The 21,017-nt window shown below is 42.4% G+C and overlaps 1 non-coding gene across 1 annotated transcript; it reads right to left on the minus strand.

Moving 5' to 3' along the window:
• Positions 1 to 20,544: 20,544 nt before the first annotated feature.
• Positions 20,545 to 20,650, minus strand: LOC114216885 (U6 spliceosomal RNA). The gene has a single exon (XR_003610860.2). It is a non-coding gene; the product is annotated as a U6 spliceosomal RNA (small nuclear RNA).
• Positions 20,651 to 21,017: the final 367 nt, after the last annotated feature.

Consider the following 21,017-nt stretch of genomic DNA (forward strand, 5'->3'; position numbering starts at 1 on the left):
TACCCCCCGACCTTGGCTCCAACCCAGGATGGACCAGCAGTACGCTGGGGTTAATGTCCCCTGGAGCAACCATCTGCTCCTAGGACTGACATGCTAAATAACCTGGATTCTTCACCTGTCAGTTGGAATCACTGAGGCACGTTCTACATGGTCACCCAGAGCCCCCCCCTCCAGTGGAATGGAGCCCCAGTTGCCCACAGTGGCAACCTGCTCCATACTACGCCCCTTATTGCCTGCCTTCCCTCCCTTGTCTCACCTCTCCGCAGCCTACGAGGGCTTCTTGAGATCGCTTCCCAAATAAGTGGCACCCAACTCCCCTGTTTCAGGGTCTACCTTTGGATACTAGATACTAGCTATTATTAGGAGTAATAATCCTAAAGCCCTGCTAGTTCCAGTTTTAAAATGTAGCTCAGACCAGTGCACCTGACCCGTCTCCGTGCCCCGTCCTGATCTGGGGCTCCTCACGTGGACCACTGTTGTTCCCAGAGTCTGCTCATTTGCATCTTGCCATTCGGTCCAGTCCTCTCTGCTCCGTGTTTTTTTTTTTTTTCTTTTTTATCGTGATAAAATCTAGACAACATAAAATGCACCAGTTGAACCATTCTTAAGGGTACAGTTCAGCCGCATGAAGGACATCCACACTGTCACGCAACCATCACCACCATCTATCCCCAGAATTTTGTCATCATCCTAAGCTGACGTCCTATCCCCATTAAACATGGCTTCCCCATTCCTTGCTCTCCTCAGCCCCTGGCAACCCCCATTCTGCTTTCTGACCCCCACGAATTTGACTACTTGGGGAACTTCCTATAAACGGAATCATACAGTATTTGTCCTTTTATGTCTGGCTTCTTTCACTTAGCATAATATCTTCTGGGTGTAGCTGCCCAATTCGTTCTTACACTAAAGGAAGAATAACTTGGTTTTAATGAGGAAAAAATTCAACTTTTGATATTTTTAAGCCACAAAAAATGTTTAATGCCAGAAGCAAAGCAAATGAAGTTGTTCCAATACAAAGCTAATTATCTGTTGGCCTTCCCCCGATCCTAACCCTCCTGAGGTGATCCCTATTAATAGCCTGGCTTGTATTCTTCCAGACTGTTCTCCCGGTAGGGCAATCTTAATAAAATACAAGTCTTAAGAGGTTACTCCTCTGCTTCACACCCTTCAGTGGCTTCCATCAACCCCAGGATTAAGTCCAGAATGATGACTGTGGCCCAGACACACTGGAGGCCTGACCCCTCCCTACCTCAGTAACGTCATTGGCCACCAGTGTCTTGGCTCTGCAGCCACACCGGCCCACGGTCATGTCCTCGAATAATCTGCCTCAGGCTCTAGCCTTTGTACTTGCTCTTCTCCACATGGAATCTCTTTCCAGCTCTTCTCCCTACCACCTGCCACTTTGGTGACTCCTGACCATCTTTCAGAGCTGACTTTCAAACTCAGTTTTGGGGGCGCCTGGGTGGCTCAGTCGTTGAACTTCTGCCGTTGGCTCAGGTCATGATCCCAGGGTCCTGGGATCGAGCCTCGCATCGGGCTCCTTGCTCAGTGGGGAGTCTGCTTCTCTCTCCGCCCCTCCCCCACCCCACTCTTACTCTGTCTCAAATATATAAAATCTTTTAAAAAAACTCATTTTTTTTTTAGATCTCCATATCTGACAGCCTTGTGCAAACTACACTGTGCTCCCCAGTTCTACTCTCCCCTGGCATCTTACGAACTACACAAACAACTTTGGTTTTAAATTGCATTTGTACCTTTCTGTGGTGCCCCCCTCTTGGGAATTACTTTAATATAGTTTTTCTGATGGGTGCCTAGTCAACCCATCATAAAAGTATTAAACCACCTAGTTGTAGGAAATTATCTCTTTCATGAACAGAGTGTCCTCACTTGCCCTGAGTTTTCTTGTCCCGTTATCGACATCCGGGTTCTCAGCACTTATCTGATGGCGAATCTTCCATGTTTCAGACCACAGTTCCTTATCTGTGCTGCCCAAATGCCCAGAACTCTGACCATTGAAACTGTTTTCTGGAGCTTTCAGCAAAAACCTGACCAGAACCGATGTGTCATGTTTGCTGTTAGTCATATGTTTGACTGCAGGCATAATCAGATGATTTCAAGGCGGTTGTCCCAGCTCTCACTAGGGCTGTCCCATAATAAATGCCTCTGTACTGGGTTGTCTCTCTAAAATCTGAAAATAATTGAAGTTCTGAAATGCATTTGGTTACAAGGGTTTCGGATCAGGGAAGCATTTTATTTTTATTTTTTTTTAAAGATTGTATTTATTTATTTATTTCACAGAGAGAGAGAGAGAGCACGAGAGCAGGAACACAAGCAGGGGGAGAGGGAGAGGGAGAAGCAGGCTCTCCGCTGAGCAGGGAGCCCGATGTGGGGCTCGATCCCAGGACCCTGGGATCATGACCTGAGCCGAAGGCAGACACTTAACACCTGAGCCACCCAGGTGCCCCAAGGGAAGCCTTTTAAAATAGAAAGTAGAAGGGTGTCATACATTGAAAAATAAAATGCTGGAAATGAGACGGTCATATGCTGTTATGTTCATCGAGAAGTTTTTCTTTGCTGGTTGGCAGTTTGTTGGTAATGCATGTGGCTCATTGTTCTCAGAAAAGATCTGACTATTCTCACCGAACTTTCAGCAAAAAGTTAATACGTGGGAGTGCCAATAAAGGTTCTCAATTTTAAGCTTTTGATACTTGTATGGCACGTTACCATGGCGTCTGCTTTTCTGTCCCTCTGAGTAGGGCCTTGTAAACTGAACCCCAGGGGCGCCTGGGTGGCTCAGTCGGTGAAGTGTCTGCTGTCAGCTCGGGTCATGATCTCAGGGTCCTGGGGTCGAGCCCTGCATCGGGCTCCCTGCTCGGTGGGGAGTCTGCTTCTCCCTTTCCCTCTGCCTCCTTCCTTCCTCATGCGCGTGCTGTCTCTCTCTTTCTCTCAAATAAATAAATAAAATCTTAAAAAAAAAATAAACTGAACCTCGGGAAAATCTCTCCCTGTTTAAGATGGGCCACAGCTATTATGGCAGTTTAGGGAAAAATCAGCATTATTTGTGAACACAAGCCAACAAGATCTAAATTCTAAAGCCATCTCTCTGTGTTGGCTGAACATAACCACAGAAATTTTCTTTTAATGACTTGACCAATTACCATTTCAGACCTTTCTACTGGGGCAAGATATGAATATTAGTTGAGAAGGGAAGAAAGTAATGTGTACGGTGGCTTGGGTTTCCCTAGAAGCTGACCCTGAGACAGAATGTGAGTGCAAGTCCTTTATTTGGGAAGTGATCCCTGCAAACCCCAGTAGAAGTCGGGAAAGAGTGATTTTTAAGCCTGTTTCCCCTGTCGGTGACCAGAGCTCTATCCTGCTGGGAACCTTGGAGAGACCGTTGTAGGGTACTCTTCAGGTATCTCCACTGAGGTGTGAGGCAGCTGGGGCACTTAATGGGCTAGGGGGCGCCTGTAGCCAGAAACATGCCTGGGACCGAGTCAGTCAGTGGTTCAAGTAGGAGCTGATGAGGAGGGTATGCCGGTGGGGCATCCATAACACCTTATGCAACATCTTTCGTTAAAACCGACTCTGGGAATCAAACTGAGGGTTTCAGAGGGGAGGGGGGTGGGGGGATGGGTGAGCCCACCGATGGGTATTAAAGAGGGCACGTATTGCGTGGAGCACTGGGTGTTATATGCAAACAGTGAATCATGGAACACTACAGCAAAAAATAAAATAAAATCTCCTCTATTTCATTAAAAAAATAAAACCTCAAAATATCTTTAAAAAAGTAACGATAATAATCATGATAAACCTTATTGAGTTCCGAAGTTTCATCTTAAATTTTTTTGTTAACCTTTTAATTTGAATCCCAGAAGAGGTAACATATGGTGTTATGTCCGTTTCAGAGGGACGATAGAAGGATTCCCATATATCACCCAGTGCTCGTCAGAACAAGTGCCCTCCTTAATCCCCATCCCCTGTGTCACCCATCCCTCCACTCACCTCCCCTCTGGTGACCATCAGTGTGTTCTCTATAATTAGGAGTCTGTTTCTTGGTTTCTCTCTCTCTCTCTCTCTCTCTCTCTCTCTCTCTCTCTCTTTCCCTTTGTTTTGTTTCTTAAATTTCACATATGAGTGAAATCATATGGTCTTTGTCTTTCTCTGACTGACTTCGCTTCATATTATACTCTCTAGCTCCATCCATGTCGTTGCAAATGACAAGATTTCATTCTTTTTTATGGCTGAATAATATTCCATTGTGTGTGTGTGTGTGTGTGTGTGTGTGTGTGTGTGTGTGTGTGTGTGTGTGTTTACACACCACATCTTCTTTATCCATTCATCTATCAATAGATACTTGGGCTGCTTCCATAATTTGGCCTCTGTAAATGCTGCTGCAGTAAACATGGGGGTGCATGTATCCCTTTGAAATAGTGTTTTTGTATTTTGGGGGTAGATACCCAGTGGTGCAATTACTGGATCATAGGGTAGTTCTATTTTTAACTTTCTGAGGAACCTCTATACTGTTTTCCAGAGTGGCGGCACCAGTTTGCATTCTAACCAACAGTGCAAGAGGGTTTCCCCTTTCTCCGCATCCTTGCCAACACTTGTTGTTTCTTGTGTTTTTTATTTTAGTCATTCTGACAGGTGTGAGGTGATATCTCATTGTGGTTTTGATTTGCATTTCCCTGATGGGAAGTTGTGATGAACATCTTTTCATGTGTCTGTTGGCCATTCGGATGTCTTCTTTGGAAAAATGTCTGCTCATGAGAAGACTCAAATGTCTTCTGCCCATGTTTTAGTTGGATTATTTGGTTTTTGGGTGATGAATTGTATCAGTTCTTTATCGATTTGGGATACCAGCCGTTTATCAGATATGTCCTTTGCAAATATCTTCTCCCACTCAGTAGGTTGTCTTTTAGTGTTGAGTATTTCCTTCACTGTGCAGAAGCTTATGTTGATGTAGTCCTGATAGTTTATTTTTCTTTTGTTTCCCTTGCCTCAGGAGACATAATTAGAAAAATGTTGCTACATCCCATGTCAGAAGTTACTGCCTGTATTCTTTTCTAGGATTTTTATGAATTCGAGTCTCACATTTAGTTCTTTAATCGAGTTTATTTTTGTGTGTGGTGCAGGAAAGTGGCCCAGTTTCATTCTTTTACATGTTGTCCAGTTTTCCCAACACCATTTGTTTATTTGTTGAAGAGACTGTCTTCTCCCCATTGTATATTCTTTCTTCTTTTGTCGAAGATTAATTGACCATATAATTGTGGGTTTGCTTCTGGGCTCTCTATCCTGTTCCATTGATCAATCTCTGTATCTATTTTTGTGCCATACCGTTTGATTACTACAGCTTTGTAGTATAACTTGAAATCTGGAATTGTGATACCTCCAGCTTTGTTTTTATTTTCCAGGGGTGTTTTGGCTATTTGGGGTCTTTTGTGGTTCCATACACATTTCAGGATTATTTGTTCTAGTTCTGTGAAAAATGCTTTTGGTATTTTGATAGGGATTGCATTAAATGTGTAGATTGCTTTGGGTAGTATGGACATTTTAACAATATTTGTTCTTCCAATCCATGAGCATGGGATATCTTTCCATTTGTTTGCATCATCTTCAGTTGCTTTCATCAGTGTTTTATAGCTTTCACAGTACAGGTCCTTCACCTCTTTGGTTAAGTTTATTTTTAGATATTTTATTATTTTTGGTGCAGTTGTAAATGGGATTGCTTTCTTAATTTCTTAATTTCTGTTGCTTCATTATTAGTGTATCTTAAATTTTTTAGTCACAGCTTTATTGAGATATACTATACATGTATATACACACACATATAAAATTCACATACCATACAATTCATTCATTTAAATTATACAATTTAATGGTTTTTAACATATTCACAGGGTTGTATAATCATGAACCCAATGCAACTTTTGAACATTTTTGTCTCCCTGAAAGAAAACTCTACACCCATTATAGTCATTCGCTATTTCCCAACACCATACCGCCACCCCTGAAAGCCTCCTGCCCCATCCCCTGACAGCATATACTTTCTGTCTCTAGGTATTTACCTGTTCTGGACATTTCATATAAATGGAATCATACCATACATGACCTTTTGTGTCTGGCTTTTTTTCTTTTTTTTTTTTTAAGATTTTTTTAAATCTATTTATTTGACAGAGAGAGACACAGCAAGAGAGGGAACATAAGCAGGGGGCATGGGAGAGGGAGAAGCAGACTTCCAGCTGAGCAGGGAGCCCGATGCGGGGCGGGGCTCGATCTCAGGGTCCTGGGATCATGACCTGAGCCGAAGGCAGACGCTTAACGACTGAGCCACCCAGGCGCCCTGGCTTTTTTTCAATCAGCATAATGTTTTCTTTCCTTTTTTAAATATCTTATTTTATCTAAATTCAATTAATTGGCATATGGTGTATCATTAATTTCAGATGTAGAGTTCAGTTATTCATCAGTGGCATATCACACCCAGTGCTCATTCCATCAAGTGCCCTTCTTAATGCCCATCACCCAATTACCCCATCCCCCACCCCCTCCCCTCCAGCAACCCTCAGTTTGTTTCCTAAGTTAAGAGTCTCTCATGGTTTGTCTCCCTCTCTGATGACTTCCCATTCAGTTTTCCCTCCCTTCTCCTATTGACCTCTGCAGTATTCCTTATCTTCCACATATGAGTGAAGCCATATGATAATTAATTGTCTTTCTCTGATTGACATATTTCACTTAGCATAACACCCTCTAGTTCCATCCATGTCATTGCAAATGGTAAGATTTCATCCTTTGTTGATGGCTGAGTAATATTCCATTGTGTGTGTGTGTGTGTGTGTGTGTGTGTGTGTGTGTGTGTGTGTATCTCACATCTTTATCCTTTCGTCTCAATCAGCATAATGTTTTCAAATTTCATCCATGTTGTAGCTGTTTGTCAGTATTTCATTGCTTTTTATGGCAAAATAATATTCCATTGTATGGATAGAAAACATTTTGTTTATCTGTTCATTAGTTGATGGGCATTTGGGTTGTTTCTACTTTGGGGCTATTATGAATTCTGCTACTATGAACATTCGTGTACAGATTTTCATGTGGATGTATGTTTTCATTTCTCTTGGGTATATGGCTAGGAGTGGAACTGATTGGGTCATATGGTAACTCTATGTTTAACCTTTTGAGAATCACCTTAAAATTTTAAAACGTGATCTTTCGTGATTTTTTTCCTGGATACCACATAGCGTGGGTACTCCTAGAGAATAGTTATATTGTATTGCCTTCTGGAAAGATGAGTAGTTGACTGTATTAATCAAGGACACCAGAAGGAGACAGGAAGGGCCTCTAGTTATAGTAGAAGGATGGGGCAGACGTGCCTGACCAGCTGAGCTGCGTGTTTTTCCCACATGGTTTTCCCAGATGGTTGGGCCTGGAACAGATTCTTTGGGCAAAATGCCCCAACATTCACATGAAAACTTCTACCAAAGAAAATACTTAATGTGTGTATTTAGGTATATACTTATGTATATAAAATATGTATATTTACTTGAATATATATGTGTGTGCATTTAGGTATTCCATTTAATGTATAGTAAGTATTTTCCTTTCTGCAGCTTTCCTATGAATTTTGGGGCATTTTAGGTGGTCCGTGATCCTGGAGTTACAGATCGGGATGCCAAATTCAGTCCCTTAATTGGTGAACAATAATTACATTGTATTCATCAATTTAGAAAGCACAGTATAAATAATGTTACTAAGTTCCAAATTTCACAGGGCAATCTAATAAAGATATATTGGTGGTGTTGAAAGAAAAAGCAGTTGGGTGCCTGGGTGGCTCAGTTGGTTAAGCGACTGCCTTCGGCTCAGGTCATGATCCTGGAGTCCCGGGATCGAGTCCCACATCAGGCTCCCTGCTCAGTGGGGAGTCTGCTTCTCCCTCTGACCCTCTTCCCTCTCGTGCTCTCTAGCTCTCATTCTCTCTCTCTCTCAAATAAATAAATAAAAAAAATCTTTAAAAAAAGAAAGAAAGAAAAAGCAATTAAGAGAAACAGCTCCCAAGTTTTGAAAAATAATATACATCCTTCTCGTCCTTTCCCAATCTGATCATTAGGTTGTAATTGAAGTAAATTTAATAAAGTATCATGTAGTTGATTTTATTTTTATTTGGTTTGATATACAGTTAACCACTGCAAAAGCACTTCTATCTATGTGCCTGCATAGAATTTTTTTTTCTGAAATCCGGAGGGTTAGTGGCAATATGAAGGAAGATAGACTGTGATTTATAGAGAGTTTATGCAATTATGTGACTCTGCTTTATTTTAGGTCTCTAAAAAGTATAAATTTATACCAAAAGTTGATCATTTATATAGCAAATCCTGGTTAAAAACACTACTCACATGAGCTCATGACTAATTAAGTTATTTTTTACACTAATTCTGGATGAATTATCTTTATAATTTCATTTTTAAGTCCTACCACCCAAAACAACCACTCTTGGGGCACCCGGGTGGGTCACTCAGTTGAGCATCGGACTCTTGATTTCAGCTCAGGTCTTGATCTCAGGGTCATGAGTTCGAGCCCCACAATGGGCCTGTGGAGCCCACTTAAAACAAAAAACAAAACAAAACAACCAGTCTTAGTATTTGGGTATATTTTCTTCCAGCCTTTTTTGTGCATTTGTTTTCTCTGAGTGTGTGTGTGTGTGTGTGTGTGCATGCATGCACACCTGTGCCACACATTTATATTGGTAGTCATATTACAGACACAATTTTATATCTTTCATCTGATATTAAAACATAAGCATTTTTCACAATATTGCAGTCTTTCTGAACATAATTTAATTAATATCAAATAGGTGTGCCATAGCTTACTTAACCAATACCAGATTATTGGACATTATGTATTATGTGTGTGCTATTATAGATGACATGGCACTAAAGATGTTGAGGAATAATAATTTTTTCATATGTGGTATTATTTCTTAGAATTGAATTATAGAGTAATTTTTCTGATTTAAAGAAATGGGCAGTTTTGGGTTTTTGCCAGATACTGCCAAATTGTTTTTCTCAACTGTTTTACCAATGATTATTTCAGCCAGACTTGTTCTATCACATTGTTGGCAGCATTTAATATCATCTCCTTTTCTTTTTCTTTTTATTCTTGCACAAATGGTATTTCTCAGTTTCTCACACTTGGGAGCTGAAAATGGTTGGTTTTCATTTTTATTTACTAGTCAAGTTGAACGTTCTTCTTAGGTCTATTATTCAATCATATTTTCCAGGAGGGGTATTTTTAGTTCAAAAATTTTTTTTTTTAAAGAAACTCTCCAAGAATTGCTAGAATGGACAATTCTTTTTTTTTCTTTTTTTTTTTTTTAAAGATTTTATTTATTTATTTGACAGAGAGAGACAGCGAGAGCAGGAACACAAGCAGGGGGAGTGGGAGAGGGAGAAGCAGGCCTCCCGCCGAGCAGGGAGCCCAATGTGGGACTCGATCCCAGGACCCCGGGATCATGACCTGAGCCGAAGGCAGACGCTCAACGGACTGAGCCACCCAGGCGTCCCCAGTTCAATTTTTTTTCTTGACTTGTGGTTAGAATATGGGGTGGAATCCATTCTTTTTGAAATAGCTGGTGTTTCTGTTTCTGTTTTTGAACTGATAGGCAGCTACTACTAGAAAAATTTTAGGCAAGACGTTGAAATGCTCGGTCGGGAGGACCATGATGCCCTTCTAATGCATGTAGTCCTTTGTGAGCCTTTCAACCACTTTTAGTACACAGATCTCACACCCAGAGGTATGGCCGTTAGCCGCACGGTGATTCTGATACTGTAATTAAAATGGCCTAACCCAATAAGGAAACTTCCTTGAACATGTTTTCCTTGTGGTATTATTCTATGTAAAGTTTTTATTGTAATTCAACAACTTTTACAAAATTCTGGGGGAGCTCAGTGGTTTCTTTTTTTTTTAATTTTATTTTATTATGTTAGTCACCGTACATCACATCATTAGTTTTTGATGTAGCATTCCATGATTCATTGTTTGTGTATAACACCCAGTGCTCCATGCAGAATGTGCCCTCCTTAATACCCATCATCGGGCTGACCCATCCCCCCACCCCCCTCCCCTCTAGAACCCTCAGTTTGTTTCTCAGAGTCCATAGTCTCTCATGGTTTGTCTTCCCCTCCGATTACCCCCCTTCATTTTTCCTTCCCACTGTCTTTTTTTTTTTTTTAACGTATAATGTATTATTTGTTTCAGAGGTACAGGTCTGTGATTCATCAGTCTTGCACAATTCACAGTGCTCACCATAGCACCTACCCTTCCCAATGTCTATCACCCAGCCGCCCCATCCCTCCCACCCCCCCTCCACTCCAGCAACCCTCAGTTTGTTTCCTGAGATTGAGTCTCTTATGGTTTGTCTCCCTCTCTGGTTTCATTTTGTTTCATTTTTTTCCCTCCCTTCCCCTATGATCCTCTGTCTTGTTTCTCAAGTTCCTCATGTCAGTGAGATCATATGATACTTCTCTTTCTCTGATTGACTTACTTCACTTGAGCTCAGTGGTTTCAAAACGCACCTGTACTAAGGTGACATCCGAATCTCTGTACATTTTTGGCCACGTCAACATGTGGGAAAATAAATAAATAAATATTGGCTTTGTGTTTGGGTTGGTTAGGAGAGACAGAAGGAATTAGGGAGGTATGGGATACAGATGGACCTCTTAAGACGCAGAGCTAAGGATGAACGTGGAGGCTGTCACAAAGATATATACAGAGGAAGGGGGGGAGCCCCAGAAGTAAAGACTCGTGGAATCAAACAGAAATACAGAGGGACAAGAGGGCACAGAAGAACATGACATGACAGTATAACTTTCCAGATTTAAAATGCTCCTACTAAAGGCTTTTATTTTATTTTATTTTATTTTATTTTTAAGATTTTATTTATTTATTTGAGAGAGAGAGACGGAGAGAGTGAGAGAGCATGAGCGGGGAGGAGAGGGAGAAGCAGGCTGGGCTGAATCCCACGACTCTGAAATCATGACCTGAGCCGAAGGCAGACGCTTAACGACTGAGCCACCCAGGCGCCCCTACTAAAGGTTTTAAAGGTATTTTTTGCTACCGTGGGTGTAGGCGGTGACATTGGCATTCTCAGTTCCATGTGCCCCTTTGTTTAAGAGGAATTTGTCCAGGATTGCCGGGTTCCCAGGTCCAGATGACACCTGCTTTCCACAAGATAGAAGTGGCCTCTTCCATTCATTAGAGGTGGTTTCACCTTTCAACTTTTAGTGCTGACTGATAGCACGGTTTGGGGCTCTGCCCGAAGCTTGAGTATAGAGTTTGTTTAACGTATAGAAACATGTATGCACACAAAGCACACAAAAATATTTCAGCTACAGCATAATATTAAAGCTCATTTAATATATAAGAAGTTCCTGTAAGTAACTAGTACAACGTAGACCAGGTATCTTTTTTCTACCATCTAATGGTGCAGGCAGGGGATTTAAATGCTCCAGAGGAATTAATAATTAACAAAGGCCTTAAATATACCTCTTTAAAATATCAGATGCTCAATTGATCTTCGGCAAAGGAAACAGTTTGATTTTCCGACCAGTGCCCAGATGGCATTATTGATTAAAGGAAACTCTATAGACTTTAGATGTGGGGCAGACAGGTTGTGGAGTGGACACTGTATTCTCAATATTTGGGGACCCGTTTGAATCCTTGTCCAGGTAGAAGACTCCATTTCCATATTGGCATTTTTTCCCTTGCAAAAATTTTGTATTAAATTTATAATTTAAAAGATAACTTGGAACAGAAAATTTGGGTGGGGTTGAACATTTTAAAGAACTTTTGCAATCAAATGGTCATGTTGACGTTAAAATAAGTTTTGCGATACATCAGGGTTTTTTAAGATTTTATTTATTCATTTGAAAGAGAGAGAGAGAGAACACAAGTGAGGGGGAAGGGTAGAGGGAGAGAGAGAAGCAGACTCCCCACCGAGGAGGGAGCCGGATGCGGGGCTCGATCCCAGGACCCCAGGATCAGGACCTGAGCCGAAGGCAGCCGCTTAACTGACTGAGCCACCCAGGCGCCCCTGTGATACATCAGTTTTTGTGTAGAAATGCATTCTGATGAAGCCCCCAGAGTAAGTTCTTTGTAAAATGAGCCCTTCTTCATCCTTCGCAGATGAACTCAGTGACTTGTCTGAGTTCTTTTCCGCCAGCAACCATTATTTCTTGAGGAGACCTACGTGCCAGGTATTCATTCTCCCAGGCGCTGGGGATAAAACAGGAACCAAAAGAAGTAAGATCCCTGTCCTCACAAAGCTTATAATCTAGTGAGGAGGGTCACACAATAAATAACCAATGAATCAACCAAATACCTACCCACCCACCCACCTACCTACCTACCTACAGACAAAGTACCGCCAGTGGTAAGTAGTCCATGAAAAATAAGATAGAGGGGGTGTCTTCCTTAGAGATGAGGTAGAAGCTGAGACATGAGATGTTGAACATGTAAATATCAGGGGGAAGACTATTACGGGAGATGGGAACAGTTGGCGCAAAGCCCCTTTGTGAGGAACAAGTCTGACATGTTCAAAAAACAGAAAGAAAATCAATATGGCTGGAGTGGCATGAGCAAGGGGTAGTAAGACAAGGTAGGTAGGTGAGGATGAGCTCCTTCGGGGCCTTGTAAGTGAAGTAATGGTGGGATCACCTCTTTGCAATGTAAGTGACTGGCGGATTTGAAACAGGGAGGTGTCATGACTCTGATGTTGTTTTAAACGATATTCTGTGCTTTGTAAATTGGGAAATCAGAGAAGCAGGAGTGGAACCAGTTGTAGGTTATAGCAATAGTTCAAAGGAGACATGGTGTCATCTTACACCAAAGTGGCAGTAGGAGGGGTGCTAAAAACCAGTTGTATTCAGGCAGAATTGACCCACTGATGTAGTGATTGGAGGGTGGGGGGGTGGTCAGGGGAAAAAAGAATCGAGCACGATTCCTGAATTTTTGGCCTGAACAACTGGGGGCATTGTGATAACATTACTGAAATGGAAAAGACTGGAAAAGAACCGGTTTGGGGGAGGGAACTCAAGAGCTCCGTTTGGAATATGTTAAGTTTGAGATGATTACAAAATAGCTTGAAGGCACTGCAAAGTAGGCAATGTATACATCAAGCTTGAAGCTTCAAGGCTACAGAATTAGGTGAGATCACCCGGGAATGCTTTTTTTTTTTTTTAAGATTTTATTTATTTGAGAAAGAGATAGAGAGAGTGAGAGCATGAGCAGGGAGGAGAGGGAGAAGCAGACTCTCCACTGAGCAGGGAGCCCGATGTGGGGCTCATCCCAGGACCCTGGGATCATGACCTGAGCCGAAGGCAGACACTTAACCGACTGAGCCACCCAGGCGCCCCTGCCCGGGAATGCTTCAAAAAAAAAAAAAAAAAAGAGGTCCAAGAACTGAGTTCTGGGGCTCTCCAACATTTAGAGGCTGGGAAGAGAGAAGAATCCAACAAAAGATCTGAGAAGCAGCAATGAGTTAGAGAGGAGGAAACCCAAGGAAGTGTGTGGCCCAGACACAGAAGACAGTGAGTGGGTCAAGAAGGATGAGATCAAAAGCTGCTAAGAGAGCGGGTGACTTGAGGACAGAGACTTGACCCATTGGATTTGGCAATGTGAAAATCACGGGTGGCCTTGACAAGAGCAGTCTAGGAGGAATGGTAGAGATGAAGACCTGGCCGGAGTCAGATAGGGAAATAGAGGCAATGGATGTAGAGAACTCTTTGAAGAAGTGCTGTGAAGGGGCGCAGAGGGGAGGGGTTTAGGCAAAAGGAGATGTTGGGTCACAGGTGTCTTCAAGATGGGAGATGCCAGAGCAGGTTTGTGCGCTGATGACTGTGATCCAGGCTAGAGGGAGTGGGAGAAGTACATGAGCAGTGGACCAAACCCTGGAGGGAATAGGATCCGAACAGAGCGGGGGAGGGTTGGCTTCCTTAAAGAAGCCGCTCATTTAAGTCATAAGCTGTAAAGCAGTGCCTACAGGCACAGGCGAAGGTGTCTATGTGCATTTATTGTGAAAAGATGAACAAGTTCCATAAAAAATGAAGCAGAGTTATCAGCTGCAAAGGGCTGGGGTGGGTGGTGTCATGTAGGAAGTTTAAGAAAAGGTATGAAATAGCCATTTTGGACAGTGGGAAACTACACCCAGAAGTTCAAAGGCATCGTTCACTGAATTGCCTGAAGGGATCTGTCAAATACAATGGTCTTAATATTAGCAAAGAGATGTTCAAATGTTACTCCTGGTGATGATTAATCAAAAGATACTGCTTAGATTGCACTAGGTCCGTGATAAAAATGTTACCAACAGAGAAAGAAAAATCGCTTTCCCTCCTCTCTGCTGTGGTCAGTGAGCATTCATCCAGCTCCTGATATAATTTATCCAGTTGCTTTGTTATAGGTTGAAAAGAAGGTAGTTTAAGACCGGGTCATTTTTTGTGTGTGTGCTGCACAATTTGAAGAAATATTAAAACCTAGGAGGTTATGCTAATATTGTTAAGTCGTGGTCTATAGAGTATCATCTATACTGAGTCAAAAGTTGATGAGATGCTATAAAAAGCCTTAAGTCGTCAGTCAGTGTTTGTAGGGTGATGGAAGGGAAGGAGAAGTAGAGGCATAATTAATTTCCAAGCCCAGCCTGCCTATCACCAGATAGCAAGAGCAGGCCCAGGATATGCAAGTAATTTTGCACACGTCATCTTTGCATCAACTCCGCCTGCAAGGTAGTGTCCCTGTTTTACAAACTGGAATTAGGAGGAGTTCAGAAGTTCCTTGCCCAAGACTGCAGTGCCTCAGAGACCAAGGGGTTGGGACTTAATTCCTCCAATTTCAAAGCCAAATACTTGCCAAAGATGTTGGACTCATTCATTCCCTGAACAGATACTGTTGGGTATTTACCAGGCAACAGGCGATGCGCTGAGTACCTTATATATTTTGCCTTAATTTCTTTACACAACTACTCAGTGAGGTAGGGGATACATATTTTTATATGCTTTTGCAAGTTAGGAAGTTGAGGTTTGAAGAAGGGGATAAATTTGATCATCTTATTAATAGCAGACCCAGAATATGCGAGATGTTTAATTTTGTAGAAAGATTAAAATTTCCTTTTTGGGGGTAATAAGCAATTTAACGTAAGGAATTGAGACAATTGGATTGGCAGGGATTGGGGCCCACCACTCAACACGGAATCTAGATATTCTGGCTAAAAGTGCGTGAATTTATTTTTGATTTGGGGTAACTGAGCAGGTGTCCTAAAATGAATGGGGAAACTGGATCCCAGCTACAGACACCCCTGAAATAATTTTTCACCCGAACAGCAATAGATATTTTGTTTTTCTGTAAATCTTTGCACCAGTGTTAATTTTTCTGTGGCGGGTCCTCTTCTGATATTAACTCCTGACAACTGAATCCAGGATTTCTCACTGAGCTTTAGACTGTAATTTTCCTTAAAAAGAATTGAATCTAATAAACATGTAAGTAATTTCATCTGAGTTCCATTTGAGACCTTGTCTTCACAAACACTGCCAGCTTATTTTGGCTTTCTTTTAAGTCTTTTATCAAGGAACAAGCTGGGTTTTGGCCGGACCTGAAGAGGTTTCAACCTACCTCTGATCTGGCTTATAGCAGAGGTTCTAAACTGGTAGCCCTTGGGCCAAGTCTTCCACAATTTGGGGATGGCTTTCCAGTGCTTTAAAATTTGAGTTTTTTACAGATTTTCACATAGATTTTTATTTATTTGAGATTTTTAAAAATTTTTATAAATTTTTTCATAGATTTTTTAATTTATAGCTTTTTATTTATTTATTTGAGAGAGACCCAAAGAGAGCATGTGTGTGTGTGAGAGAGAGAGAGAGAATGAGTGGGGGGGGAGGGGCAGAGGGAGAGGAAGAAACAAGTGGACTCTCCACTGAGCAGGGAGCCCGATGCAGGACTCGATCCCAGAACCCCGGGATCATGACCTGAGCCAAAGGCAGATGCTTAACCGACTGAGCCACCCAGGTTCCCTTAAAATTTGATTTAAGAACTTTTGTTCAAGGCACACAGTCTTTATCTCTCCTTGGCCCTGCCTCTTATATTACATCTGCCCACTTCATACTTTGCCTACTCTGCCCTGCTCCCCACTGCTTTTAGATTTTCAATCCTCAACTTGGAATGCAAAGTAAAGGCAAGATCTTGCCAGAACCTCAATATCCATAACTGAGAAGCCCAGGCAATGTGTAACTTCCAGGGGCTAGCACTCAGGAGGTGTGAGGTAGAAGTAGTTTACCAGAGCATCTAGGAATGTGAAAGAAAATTCTTTGTAGCCACATCAGCAAGTGCTTTTCCTTAGGAAGGCAGAGGCCAGAGCGAGACAGGCCACATTTTGGGAAAGTACTTTTGGGCTGTCAGCTTTGCCTGGAGTTCAATTTTGTGTTGAGATGGTCACAGAATGGGCAGCCCGTTTCAAGGTGCTGGAAGGAGCTTTCTGGTAAATATTGATGGTGGGATGCTTGTGGTAGGGGGAAGGCTCTGGATCCACTGCTTTCTATTTTAAAAGGAAAAAGAAACCCACATAATTAAAATTTTAGTAAAATGGAACAAATAAGAGAAAGTACAGTGAGAGGAACATATAAGCTTGATTAAAAGCTGTTATCATTGGATTTTTAAAACACTAGGATTTCAACAGGGTCTTTTATCAAAATTAAAATAGTTGAACAATTCTTAAAAATGTCCTGTAGGGGTTTTTCTTTCCTTTCCTTTTTTTTTTTTTTTTTTTGGAGGGCAAATTCCTGAACCCTAGGTGGGATTGTTGACTCTCCCCGGTGATGGAAGATGTATTTTGTCTCTCATGTAGGCTGCTGCCAGAGAAGCCGATCTTGGGCTGGGGATGATAAAGCGGAGAGGAGGGTTAGCCCCAAGGCTAAAATGTGAAAACAGCTTCTGAGAAAACACACCTTTGCCCTTTGCCCTTATTTCCTCCCACCAGCACCGATCAGTTCACACTCCCCACAGGACACTGACCTTAATGGTGTATGCCAGGAGAGCCATATCTTTTCCTTTTTCTTTATTACTCCTCGCTTACCTGTTTGGAATTCTGGATACAAGGACTGTTCCAGTTGAGTCAATAAAAAAACGAAACAATTATGCATGAGGATAGTAGCTGTATGTTGTCTCCCTGTTTTGGCAAGAAGAGTGACACATAATCCCCCAGTGACTGGCAGCTTGTGCCCCTGCTATCTCCATGTCAGCCCGGAACCCCAGCTAGTACTCCTGGTCATGTGTGCTGTGCAGTTTCAGCACACGTGTGTGCGCACACGCGAATATGCTGGATGCTGAGCACACATCTGCTTGCTCCGGTGTGGTTCTAGGTCTACACACTCTCTAGGTCTACACGGGATGCGACTTACAGTCTCAACGTGAGTCTTTCAGGTTGGATTAAAAAAACCAAACAAACCCAGAACGGGCGCCTGGGTGGCTCAGTGGGTTAAGCGACTGCCTTCGGCTCAGGTCATGATCTCAGGGTCCTGGGATTGAGCCCTGCATCGAGTCTGCTCAGTGGGGAGTCTGCCTGTCCCTCTCCCACTGCCGCTCCCCCTGCTTGTGCTCTCTCTCTCTGTCAAATAAATAAAATCTAAAAACAAACAACCCAGAAGGTACTTGGCCTGTAACATTGAGGTCAATGTTGTAATGCCAGAACTGCTCCCTCCACCCCTTTGACTTCTATTTGAAAGTGGTTGTGAAGACCTAAAAGGACTCATTTTCCCACACACTCGTTTCTGAATGGCCCATTTCTGGTTAAGTTCACACTTGACTGGCTGTCGTGTTTCCATCCCTCCTGGTCTGAGGGCCCAGAGACCAGGAGCACATGAGCTGGCAGGTGAAACTTCTCGTGTCTGGGTGGGCCGTGGCTCTTCCTTGGCACTGAGAAAAGCAATGAGATTCTGAAGGCAGAATTTCTCCCAGGAAGGTGAATCGTTTCATAAATGGCGTCGACCGTCATTTAATTTTTGAGTCGGGTTTAATGACAGATTTGATTTTCAACATTCTAAAAATACTACGGAATTTGTATGAAGCATAGAAATTGTATAACCTTGGCAAGGGGAATTTCTTAACTCCCATCTCCAGAAAGTTCCATTCCTCACTTCGGTTCTAGGTTGATTGATGCACCCTGATTAATATTTACTGCTCTGTGTTGAATGCTGCAAGACCTGCTTTTTATTTTGCTGCTTACAGCTCAAAGGCTGAAACTCAGATCCTTAAGCTCTGTTACCATGAGACTCACCCAACTGCTCACATAACACCTGTTTGGGCTAGTGCCCCATTTCCCAGGTCCTGAAATAACACTGCTGGCAAATATCCCTCCCTCTCCGCCTAACCCTCCCCCCCCCCCCACCGACACCCCAGGGCTCCACAGCACGTAAGAAATGTCAGCCTGACCCGGCCATCTAGGGCTTTTGTCACCATGCTATCCCAAAGTAAGTTCAATGAACAGTGATGTTACCTTAATATGGAAAAGAAAATTTCCTATGTGTATTAGTTTGCTGGCACTGCTGTAACAAAGAACCACACACTGGGTGGCTTAAGACAACAGAAAAGTATTGCCTGCAAGTGAGAACTCCAAAACCAAAGTGTCAGCAGGGTTGTTCCTTCTGAGCACTAGGAGAGAAAATCTGCTCCGTGCCTTTCTCCTAGCTTCTGGTAGTTTGTTGCAATCTTTGACAATTCCCTGACCCTCAGAGGCTTCACCCTGACCTCTGGCTTCATCCTCTGATGGTCTTTGCTGTGTGTGCATGCCTGTCACCCCATTTTCCCTTTTTATAAGGACGCCAGTCATACTGGATTAGGTCTCACCTGAATGACCTCATTTTAACTCGATGACCTCTGTAACAACCCTGTCTCCAAATGAGTTCCCATTCCGAGGTTCTGGGTGTTAGGACTTTAGCATATGGATCTTGAGAGGACACAGTTCAACCCCTAACACCGTGCTACCCCAAATTCCCTCATCTGGTTATCCTTTGGCTAACTTACAACACCTCAGAGGTGGCAGCCCACTTCCCCCCCTTCTCCAAGACTCTAGCTATGGCCCTGCCCCGGGTCCTTCCAGATTCCTGGACTTCCCTTCTCTGTTTGGCCTGCCTTCAACCTGGGTGATCCTGCCGCACTTCATGTCCCTAGGAGGGAAACTTCTATTTCCTATCTTGGTAAGATTCTGTCTTTTTCCTTCTCCATTCCACCATTTCCTGCTTTTCAGTACCTCGGCTGAACCAAGTACACGCCCAGCCTCCCCAGGAAGCTCCCTTTCCAAATTCATTATAGTCACCATCTTCCTCCCCTACCCCCGTGGTGCCTCGCCTGCTAAGCTTTGCTCTCTTCTAGAGGCAAGTCCTGCTTAGACATCAGTTCCTTGAAGACGTGCTGCCTAAGGACAGTGGTGTGGTTGAGAATGTTTGATTTGTTGAGTCAGGAAGAGGGGAGAAGTTTGTTTTGTTTTGTCTGAGAGGAGGATTTTGTGACAGATCTACCACCAATTGTAGCCACACCGACCAAGTGAACCAGTGGCTTTAGGTAGTGTTTCCCAAAATATGTAAGGGGACATTTCTGCCTTTCTAGAAAATCACTTCCATCCCCTGTCCCCCAATAAGTTACAGAGATGAAGAAATGACAGTATAGTATCTCCTGATGGAGACATGCAGTATATTAATTAAAGTCTCTGACAAGTCCAGCTGAACAGAAACTGGTCTAACTTTGTGTGTGTTTATTTCTATTTTATTTTACAGTAGCTTCGTAGCACATTACTGACACCATTACAACTTATTACTAACAATCACTGTTGATACAGCAAAGGTCAGCAAACATTTCAGCATTTGTACTTGAACAGTGTTTCATCCATCTTTAAGCTGGGCAAACCTTAAGTATTTTGCAATTAAAAAATATATATAGTCTAGGAAAATCTACACATTTCCAATTTCAAATAACCAACTTCATAATTTTGATTTTATGGACAATGTTTTTTAAAACATTGAGATGTAATTAACACATATTGGTTTCAGGTGTACCGCCCAAAGAGTCACTATTTGTATATATTGCAAAATGCACCGCAAGTCTAGTTAACATGCCCCATATGTAGTTAGAGAAGCATTTTTCTTGTAATGAGAACTTTTAAGATCTGCTCTCTCAGCAAATTTCAATATCAGTCCAGAATTATTAACTACCGTCGCCATGCTGTATATTACATCCCCGAGACTTATTTTATGACTGGAAGTTTGTACCTTCTGACCACTTGGTTTAACTTTTTTTCCAGAATTTTCTTACTACGAAAATCATCAGAGAATTACACAGTCAACACTCACATAGCAACCAACTAGATTCTATAGTTAACATTTTTGCTGTTTTTGCTTTTTTCCATTGTAACCATCTGTCCATCTCTCTCTCTCTCTCTCTCTCTATCGATCCCTCTTATTTTTTGATGCATTTCAGAGTAGGTCACCTTTTGCCCAAAAGTACCTTAGCACACCTATCCTTAACCAGCTTTGTTTACGAATTCGTGGGTTATCCTTGTGCAGGGGCCATGCTAATCTTCTCTGTATCGTTCCAATTTTAGTGTAAGTGCTGCCGAAGCGAGCAGTAAACCAGCTTTGTTTAAATCAGCATTTCCTTGTCCCCCATGAGCACAGAAGTCACATGTATTTTTTTTTAAGATTTTATTTATTTATTAGAGAGCAGGGGGAAGGGCAAAAGGTAGAGGGAGAAGCAGACTTCCCACGGAGCAGGGAGCCTGATGCGGGGCTCGATCCCAGGACCCTGGGACCATGACCTGAGCCGAAGGCAGACACTTAACTGACTGAGCCACCCAGGTGCCCCTAAAAGTCACATGTTTTTTTTCTAAAACGTACTGATGTCACCCAAATTTCATGCTCCACAGGAGAGACTTTGGGCTAGATGCTTTGGGGTTATGAAATCTCAGCTTACTTAAAATCATTGTCCTGTCTCAT

This window comes from Eumetopias jubatus, unplaced genomic scaffold (genome assembly GCF_037043125.1).
Source record: "Eumetopias jubatus isolate StellerSeaLion01/CBP00866 unplaced genomic scaffold, mEumJub1_p1.0 scaffold_11, whole genome shotgun sequence".
NCBI classification, from domain to species: Eukaryota; Metazoa; Chordata; class Mammalia; order Carnivora; family Otariidae; genus Eumetopias; species Eumetopias jubatus.